Raw genomic sequence first — 10161 nt, forward strand, 5'->3', positions numbered from 1 at the left:
GAGTGATACGGTTTGCACACCCTCATTAATAAAACTTCATCTATTCCGCACGTTTTTGCTTGCTTGTGGTGCTGAATAACCAGATTTGGCTTCTATGTCTGATGTTTTGCTGTAGATGTCTCGCTCCAAGACATGACAAGAATGCAGCCAACAAGATGAGGGACACTGAAATATAAAATTGGACTCTGAAATGTAAAATTTGGCACTGAAATGTAGAATTGGAGGTGTGGGAATAAATTTATTTCCAGATATTAAATGATTTCCAGCCCCACAGAGCACTTTCCTTGGGCACTGCATTCAGTTTCCTCGAGATCTAGGAGAAATGCTGGGAAAACAATGAATGGCAGGGAGGAGGATTCATCTCCAGGAAACTTTTGTGTCCCTCCATGGACCAGGAGCAGTGAGATAAATTCCCTCAGGGTGCAATCCCACCCTCCTGGAGCCTCCCTGCCTTCAGTGGGACTCATGAGAGCAGCTCCAGGGTGGTCCCAGGGCCGTGGTGGAGATCTCTGCTGCTCTCCAGCTTCCCAGGAGGGATTGCTGAGAGCCTGGTGCTGACAGGAACCCTCTGCTCCGAGGTGTCAGCACCACCACACCCTCAGCAGGGTGATACTTGTGGGTCCCTTCCAACCCTAATTTCTATTTCTGTGTTTCCAGGATCATGGTGGCTCACAGGGATTTGAAGGATCGGTCCAAGCAAGAAAATATTTTGCCTCAAGTCTTCAAGCTGCTCTGTCAGCTTTCTGGCCAAAAAAGATTTAAAGGCACAAGGATGTGTTTGCTTGAGAGCATCAATTTGCAGTCACGGAGCAGAGCTGGAGAAACAGAAAACAATAAAACACATTATTGCATATAAAGGGAAAGAATGTCCTTGTGTGTCAGCTTGTCTCTGAGGCTGGCCAAAGTCTCTGACCCCAATTTCTGGGCTGGCAGGTCCTGGATAACTCTGGGAAATGGGTGTTTCCTGCCCTCCTTGAAAAGCTGCTGGTGGGTGTCAGTCAGAGCTGCCCCTCCCTGCCTCCAGAGACCTCAATTCCTTCATTCTGGATTTCCCCCCAGCTCTTGCACCAAGGATACCCTGCAGTGCTGTGGGCTCACAGAGGGGTGTTTGGATTAATAAATTCAGCTTCAAAGTTCTTTTCCTACCCTCAACACCCCTGGGGTGACTCTAGAAGTGATGCCCTTGGTTCTGTGTCTTTACTGGTGTTTGATGTGAAGAAATCAGCCAGACCCCAAACCCAGCCCAGCTCCAGGCACCTGCAGGACAGGGACAGAGCTGGACACTTCAGCTCCTCTCAGGAGAGATGAAGGTTCTGGCCTTGGCACTTCTGCAGCAGGAGGTGTTGCTTTGGGATGCTGGAGCATGTCCAGGGCAGGGAATGGAGCTGGGGAAGGGTCTGGAGCCCCAGGAGAGGCTGAGGGAGCTGGAAAGGGGCTGAGTATGGAGAAAAGGAGGCTCAGGGGGGACCTGGTGGCTCTGCACAAGTCCCCTACAGGAGGGGACAGCCAGGGGAGTTGGGCTCTGCTCCCAGGGAACAGGGACAGGAGGAGAGGAAGAGCATTAAGCTGCACCAAGAGGGGTTTAGGTTGGATACCAGCAGGAATTTCTTCAGAGAAAGGGTGACTGGGCACTGGAAGAAGCTGTCCAGGGACGTGGTGGAGTCTCCATCCCTGGAGGTGTTTAAGAAACCCTGGACGTGGCTCTCAGTGCCATGGGCTGGGTGACAAGGCTGTGTTAGGTCATAGGTTGGACTTGATGATTTCGAAGGTCTTTTCCAGCCCAGCTCATTCTGTGGTTCTGTGGTTCTGGGATTCTGGGATTCTGTGACTCTGTGGTTCTCTGGTTCTCCGGTTCTAGGATTTGGGGATTCTGTGGTTCTGTGGTTCTCTGATTTTCTGGTTCTGGGATTCTGTGGTTCTGTGGTTCTCTGGTTCCAGGATTCTGGGGTTCTGGGATTCTGGGATTCTGGGATTCTGGGGTTCTGGGATTCTGGGGTTCTGGGGTTCTGGGGTTCTGGGACTCTGTCTGCAGCCCCACAGCCCTGGCACAGCCGGGTGTCCCCTCGGGAGCAGCAGGCACAGTGTGTCCCACGGAAATGGATCTTAGGGCTCCTCAGGGTGGGCATCACCCAGCTGTCATCCTCAGGGAAAAGAGTCAGAGATTCCTCCTGAGTGTCAATCCCTGCCTGCTCCCAGCACAGAGCTGCTGGTCACACACACAGCACAGAGCTGGTCACACACACGGCACAGAGCTGGTCAAACACACGGCACAGAGCTGGTCACACACACAGCACAGAGCTGCTGGTCACACACAGCACAGAGCTGGTCACACACAGCTCAGAGCTGGTCACACACAGCACAGAGCTGGTCACACACAGCACAGAGCTGGTCACACACACAGCACAGAGCTGGTCACACACAGCACAGAGCTGGTCACACACAGCTCAGAGCTGGTCACACACAGCACAGAGCTGCTGGTCACACACAGCACAGAGCTGGTCACACACACAGCACAGAGCTGGTCACACACAGCACAGAGCTGGTCACACACAGCACAGAGCTGGTCACACACAGCACAGAGCTGGTCACACACAGCTCAGAGCTGGTCACACACAGCACAGAGCTGCTGGTCACACACAGCACAGAGCTGGTCACACACACAGCACAGAGCTGGTCACACACAGCACAGAGCTGGTCACACACAGCACAGAGCTGGTCACACACAGCTCAGAGCTGGTCACACACAGCACAGAGCTGCTGGTCACACACAGCACAGAGCTGGTCACACACAGCTCAGAGCTGGTCACACACACAGCACAGAGCTGCTGGTCACACACAGCACAGAGCTGGTCACACACACGGCACAGAGCTGGTCAAACACACAGCACAGAGCTGGTCACACACAGAGCACAGAGCTGGTCACACACACGGCACAGAGCTGGTCAAACACACAGCACAGAGCTGGTCACACACAGCACAGAGCTGGTCGCACACACAGCACAGAGCTGGTCACACACAGAGCACAGAGCTGCTGGTCACACACACGGCACAGAGCTGCTGGTCACACACAGCACAGAGCTGCTGGTCACACACACGGCACAGAGCTGGTCACACACACAGCCCGGGCCTGCTGGTCACACACACAGCACAGAGCTGATCACACACACAGCCCGGGGCTGCTGCTGGGCTCCCCACATTCACCAGGGCAAAGTTTGCCCCGGCAGCACCACAGCTCCTAGTTCCCCTGGCCGCTGTTTGCTCTCCATCCCTGCTCAGCCCTTTCCAGCCCTGTTATCTGGAGGTGAGGCCCTCCCAGGGCAGCTCGGAGCCTGTGCACAGCTGCAGGGAGCTGATATCCAGGGCAGCCCAGAGCAAGCCCCATGGCCAGCCCAGCAGGCAGAGCCCAGCCCGTTCACCGTGGGTCGGGCCAGGCAAAGTAGGGCACTGTGATACCAGAACCAGCCCAGGCACTCCGTATCTGCTGATAGAGAGGTATTTATTTAGTGATAAATAAACTCATGGGCCTGATAGTCTGGAAGGAGGCACTAATGCTGTAAATTTCCATTTATCAGCTTGCAGAGATTTCCAGAATGGTTTGGAAGAGGCCTTACAGCTCATCCCATCCCACCCCTGCCATGGCAGGGGCATCTTCCACTGTCCCAGGGTGCTCCAAGCCCCATCCAACCTGGCCTTGGGCACTGCCAGGGATGCTTTGCTGGTGCATCCCAACCTCCCCAGGTCAGAGTCCTCCATCTCCAGCAGATCTGTGACTGAGAACTTCCCTCCCACTCTCAGCCCCGTTTGAGCAGAAGATCTCTTTTTGGGTGACATTGATGCTGCAGCCCCCACAGTTTCTGTGATTGCACAAACCAGCTCTCACCAGGCTCTCTGACCTCCTCTCTCGCAGTCCTGATGACAAGAAATGATGTAAAGCTTCGGGTTTCAGGAAGGAGGCCAATAAATCACTCACCTGCTGCTCGGAGGGAGCTGTAAAATGGGGTTTGCCGTTTTGCAATTGGATCAAAAGTCCCACGAGATTTCATCATGGTGTGATGAGAGTTTCGACTTTTCTGAATGGAGCACAAGTGAAAACATTTATTACGAAGCATTAGAAGAAACGGTGGAGCAAAGATTAAGGGAAGGCATTTATTGATAAATCAGGGCAGGATCAGGATCACACAGGTAAGCACTCAGGAATGTGCATTTGCATAAAGCTCAGGGAGGTGCTGAGTCACCAGGGGAAGGATGGGAGGATGGGTTGGTAACTGGAGGCCTTTTTACTAAGAAACTGCTGTGTCTCATTGCCCCTGAAATTCATTCTTACCTGAATCAGATGGAACAGACACCATGAAGTGTCTGCCTGCACTGGACACCACAGAGGTCATCTCAAGAGAGACCTTGGGGTCATACCATGCCCCAGGGCAGGAAATTTTACATTTCAGTCTCCAATTCTACATTTCGGTCTCCAATTCTACATTTCAGCCTCCAATTCTACATTTCAGTCTCCAATTTTACACTTCAGTCTCCAATCTATATTTCAGTGCCCAGTTTTACATTTCGGTCTCCAATTCTATATTTCAGTCTCTAATTCTACATTTCAGCCTCCAGTTTTATACACTTTAGTCTCCAATTCTACATTTCAGTCTCCAATTCTATATTTCAATGTCCCTCATCTCATTGGCTGCATTCTTGTCATGGCTTGGGTGAGACATCTACAGCAAAATACCAGACATTGAAGTTAAATTTGGTTATTTAGCGCCACGAGCAAACAAAACCAGGCAGAACAGTGAGGCCTGATTGGTTTACATCTTCTCAAAAATGTCCTGTCCTGCAGGCATAACTGTTGTTATGTGGACATGGAAGAACCACACTCACGCTGTCAGGTTGTCTGAGCAAAAGAGAGATGTTTATTTTTCGACTGCAATTTATATGATTTTTGGAGTTTGACCAGGGATTGGGCAATGAGGTTGACACCTCTGCAACCCCACTGGTCAAAGTAGAAGTCCATCAATTGCCCCTCCTCCAGAGAGGAATGCACAGTTTCCAAAACATTTTGTTTACCTAAAAGTCCGTGAGAAACTCCACTACCAAAGTGCAAACATCAGAAGGCTGAAAAAGATCAGGGTGACACATAACCCAGGCTCAGTCCTGCCCCTCTGCACAGCAGGATCTCTGCACACCTCTGGATTTTGCATATTCCAGGACACCACTACAGCTGTGTGGGGAGGAAATGCAGAGCAGGGTTTCTGAGAGCAGAGGTTGAGTTCCACCAGGAGAAGGTGCAGAACAGCACTCAGGTGGGGCTGAGCACAGCCAGGAGTGCTGGCATCCCTCGTGGTGGGGGTCTCCCAGGGATATCCCAGTGCAGCCTCAGTTATTCCATCCTGGGTGCAGTGAAAACGTGAGTTTTACAGCTGCAGAACTTCCCCTGAGCAGCAGCATCTCCCACCTTGGGCTGTGAGCACCCACGGGGCCACTCTGGGTGTGTCACTTCAGCTGAGATTTGACCCGAGGAGCCTTTGAACCAACAGCACCCTTGGGAATTGAAATGGAATAACTTTATTTGTCCAAAAGCAGCTCTACACTGGCTGTGCTTCCTCCTCTGCCACTTGTTTCCAGGAACAGCTCCCTGGCTGGGTGTCAATCCATGCTGCATTTCCAGGCACATGGATCCTTCCTGGGCACACCTGGCACCTTCCCTGCAGGGCTTTGTGCAGGAAATGGGCCCCAAGAACAGCTTGTCCCGGGCATATCTCAGGGTAATTCCCATTCCAAACCTTCCCTCTGTTGTTCCCTGACCCAGGAAGGTCTAAGGATTTGGGAGGCACAGCCTTTCCAGATCCCCATGGGTTCTCTTGCCGTCTCCTGAACATTTCAGCAATTCAGGGAAGAGCTGAGGTATCACCCAGAGGCTCAAAGATGCCTCTCCCACCCCAAACCCTTCATGTTTCACCTTTTGATTAATTATCAAACCACTTGTGGGAATTTCAGATTAGCTATACTGGGACAGGGATATCACAGGAATGGGTTTCTCCTTTTTTTGGTTGGTTGGTTGGTTTTGGGGTTTGGTGGGGTTTTTTTGTTTTGTTTTTGGTTTTATTTTTGGTTGGGTTTTTGTTTGTTTGTCTGTTGGGTTTTTGTGGGGGATTTTTTTGTTTTGTTTTGCTTTGTTTTATTTGTGTGGGTTTTTTTTTAGTTTTTGGGGTTTTTTGGTTGTTTTTTTGTTTGTTTGTTTTTTGTTGTTGTTGTTTTGTTTTTTTTGTTTTTTGGGTTTTTTTGCCTGTGTGTGTAGCAGGAGCCAAAATTTGCTGCAGGAAGGGTGAGTGAAATATAGGAGGAAGCTCAGAATTGGTTTAAGTCCATATTTTTTCCAGCTGTAGCAGAGAACCTGTCTCCCTGGAGCCTTGAGGGATGCAGTGGCAGAGCACCGTGGGCCTGATGCTGCATCACACAGGGGCAGGAGCAGCGGGAGCAGGAGCTGCCAGTGGAACTCTCAATGGAAAACTCCCTGTGTGGAATGGGGGATCCTTGGGGCTGAGGGTGCTGCCGTTCCCAAAAACCTCCTTCTTCCACGCAGCACCCCTTGTTTCCAGCAGGAGCCCTGGGATAATCAGTCTCTGCACGGATGCAGAAATGACTTTGCCCTCCCACATTCCCTTTTCACTCCAGTCTCCGTTGGTTCCCGGTACTGAAGGCAAGGCTGAGGTGCGCAGACTGGGGGAGGAGGAGTTTTAACCCTGAAGTCGTTGGGAAGTTTGGGAAGTTCAGCAAGGCTGGAGTTGAGCTGAGCTGGGATTTGCAGTCAGGGCACTGACGGGGAACCTGCCCTAGGTTTGAGACTCCTCTGGGCCAGCTGAAGTGACCAAAGCTTCAAGGCACGGGTGCCCACCATCAGTGATGGTTTGGGGACCTTTGGAATTGTCTCTTGTCATGTAGGACACAAAAGAAAGATGAGAGACTCCAAATATTTCAGAAGGCAAAGAGCACAGAAAAAAGGCTTTATTGTCTCATTCTTACAACCTTTTATCAGGTGTTCCCACACAGACTGACCATGGCTGGGGAATAGGAACAACACCTCTCTGATCCCATGGGCTAAACCAGAGAAACAGCAAAACAGCACCTGGAGAAAGGTTGTTTGGAGAAAGGAGAGTTGTTTGCCGAAACTGTTTTGAGAAGAAACTTTATTGAGAAATTTTTCCTAGGAAAAAATTCATAGTTGCCAGCAGTCTGAAGTCTCTCAGACCCAGAAATATCAGGGCCACAGTCTTTAGCTTTCCTACATGGTGGTAGAAGACAAGTGAGAGGTGAGCTTCAATGATATTCGTGGGTCTCTTCCAACACTAATTTATATTTCGGTGATTGCAGGATTGTGGTGGCTCATGGGGATTTGAAGGATCAGTTCAAGCAGGAAATGATTTTGCCTCGGGTCTTCACTGAAGATCTTTCTATTCTTGCACTCCATCTTAAAATCTGCCCTTGAAATAGGGGAGCATCACCCTCCTGCTCCCTCCAAAGGGCTCCCATCCCTGTTCCATGGGAATTCCTGCCTTCCCTGACACTGATCCTGCCCCTGGGGCAGTTGTGCTGAGGAACAAAGGTGGGTCCAGGAAAGGCAGCCCCTGGATGTGCAACTCCAAATGCTACAAAGCCAGGGAAGGCTTAGATCAGATCTTGGGAAAAATGTCTTCACTAAAGGGTGGAGGCAGCGGTGGAATCCCCATCCCTGCAGGGATTTAAAAGCTCCCTGTGGGTGGTGGATGTGGCTCTTGGGGACATGGCTCAGTGGCGGCCATGGCAGCGCTGGGGGAATGGCTGGACTGATCTCAGAGGGCTTTTCCAGCCTTAATTCCGTGATCCCAAGAGGCTGGAGGCAATTCCCACCCTGCCCTGCCACTGCCCTGGCTGCTGTGGGTGGGAATTGCCAAGTGCAGCTGAGGCACCGGGAGTGGCCCAGGGCTGTCAGGGCTGTATGCGTTTGGTCCCCACAGATTGGGACAGAAGACAGGAGGTCTCCACCGTGCTCTCCTGGCGCTGTTAGGGACATGAAAGAATGAGGCAGGCAGCAGAAAGGGCAGCAGGAAAGGTCTCTCTTCATTTTTCTGACTCCATCTTATATTCACTTTGATCAGGAGGCCAAAGATTGGCTACACAGGCATCCACCTCTTCAGCCTTGTTGGTGAACGTCACCATCAATCATCTTTCTCCTCCCAGAGGAGAAAGATGTAAACAAAATAGATAAGTTCTAAAAATATTCATAGTTTTCTTGAAGCTGTGTGAGAACAAAGTGCAAACAATGAAAAGCAGGTAGACTTGAGGTGACACTCTCCGTGTCCACAGGAGTTTTCCTGGCAGCAGAGTCCCTCAAGCCTGGACTCATTTTATGGCTGTGTCAAACCTCTGCAGCCTCCCGAGCTCAGCACATCCTCATGAGGTACCACGGGTGGATTCCTGATTTCTGCTCATTAATTAATGTGCTGTCCCTGGGCCTGGGGCAGGGCAAACTGCCCCTGGTGCTGCAGGAGGTGTCTGCAGAGCACAGCCCAGGGCTCGCTCTGGGCCAGAACCACCCTGCTGGGTCTGGCTGGGGCCATCACAGGGATCAAAGGGGAAGGACAGTGGAGCCATGGAAAGGACCTGTGTGTCCCAGGGCTGCACATGGATGGATGGGTTTGTCCCCAGGGCAGGGGACACTCCCTGGAGAGGCACCGTCACCATCACAGTGTACTACAGAACACCCTGGGCTGGAAGGGACCCACAGGGATCCTGGATTCCACCTCCTGAGTTCTTGGGAAGGCTGAGCTGGAACAGAGACTGGACAGAGCTGGAGAATGAAGCAGGGATTTATTGAAAGGCCTCCAGGATCCACCTTGGGCAGGACAAGAGCCTGGCCAGGGCCACACCCAAGGTGGACCCACAATGGTCACAAAATGCCCAACCAGTCTCAAGGTCTCACACTTTTGTAAGTTTTGGTCCATTTGCATCTTGGGGTTGAATTGTCCAATTCCAGCCCCAGGCTGTGAGGTCCCATCCTTCTTGTCCCTCTCTCCAGCCCACCCTTGTTTGTGCTTTGGGGCTGAAAGTTGTCCTTGGTGTGCAGCAGGAGAAGGATTTGTTTTGTGTCCCTGCTGTGTGCAGAGCTGAGTGACACTGACTGTGAGCTCAGAGCTCACCCCTGGGCACCACAGAACCTGGAATACATGGGGGATAAAACTCCAGGCATGAAGACCCCCACCAACCCCAGCCTGTCATCCCTGGTGTCCAAAGGCTCCTGGAGCTCTGGCAGCCTCGGGGCCGTGCCCATTCCCTGGGGAGCCTGGGCAGTGCCCAGCACCTCTGGGGGAAGAACCTTTCCCTGCTCTGCAGCCTGAGCCTGCCCTGGCCCAGCTCCAACCCTGCCCTGGCTGCTGTCCCTGTCTCTTCTCTTCCCCACCTGAGGAAGGTGTCACTGTGGGAGTGTCCCCTCAGTCTCTTCTCCAGGCTGAACAGACCATGTGGCCTCAGCTGCTCCTCATGCAGGCTCCCCTCCAAGACCATCAACATCTTTGCTGCCTTCCTTTGGATTCTCTCTAATAATTTAATGTTAATCTCTAATAACTTAATGTCTTTCTTGTATTGTGGTGCCCAAATCTGCTCACAATATTCCAGCTGAGGCTGCCCAGTCCAATCCAGAGCAGAGCAGTTCCTTCCACCCTCACACTGCCCAAACCATTCGCCTCTCTGCAGTCCTGCCTTGTCCATCTCTTCTTCCTCTGTTGATTTCTCACTCCATCCTATTTTCCTGGCAGTGTGATAAAACCAACCTGAATTTTCTTCTGTGCACAACAACGATGATATTTCCCAAATCATGTCCTGAGTATGCCACCATTTCAGCATTTTAATAGATTTTAATCACATTTCTCAGTTTTCCCACCTCTAAACTCCAAAATAGGGACCACCATTCAAGGGAGTTGTGTGAAAACTGGAAAGTTCTGAACAGAGGAAAAGAATTTGGCAGCAAAAGGCCCATTTTGAGGGGAATTTCTGATTGACAACTTCCCCATTGTACATGATATGCACAAGGCTGAAGTTCAGATCAGAGGAATGGTTTTGCTTTCATCTTTGAATTGCACAACAATGAAATCTTCCAGCTCTTTCCATCCCTTGAGCTGTTTCAGATGAAGC

General features: G+C 51.3%; 1 long non-coding RNA gene across 1 annotated transcript; it reads right to left on the reverse strand.

The window, feature by feature from the left end:
• Window positions 1-218: 218 nt before the first annotated feature.
• Window positions 219-3420, reverse strand: LOC136371229 (uncharacterized). The gene is made up of 2 exons (XR_010745305.1): window positions 3202-3420; window positions 219-815 (listed from the first exon to the last, which is right to left on the reverse strand). It is a non-coding gene; the product is annotated as an uncharacterized lncRNA (long non-coding RNA).
• Between the last annotated feature and the right edge of the window lie 6741 nt (window positions 3421-10161).

Source organism: Sylvia atricapilla, chromosome 24, assembly GCF_009819655.1.
Source record: "Sylvia atricapilla isolate bSylAtr1 chromosome 24, bSylAtr1.pri, whole genome shotgun sequence".
In the NCBI taxonomy this organism is placed as follows: domain Eukaryota; kingdom Metazoa; phylum Chordata; class Aves; order Passeriformes; family Sylviidae; genus Sylvia; species Sylvia atricapilla.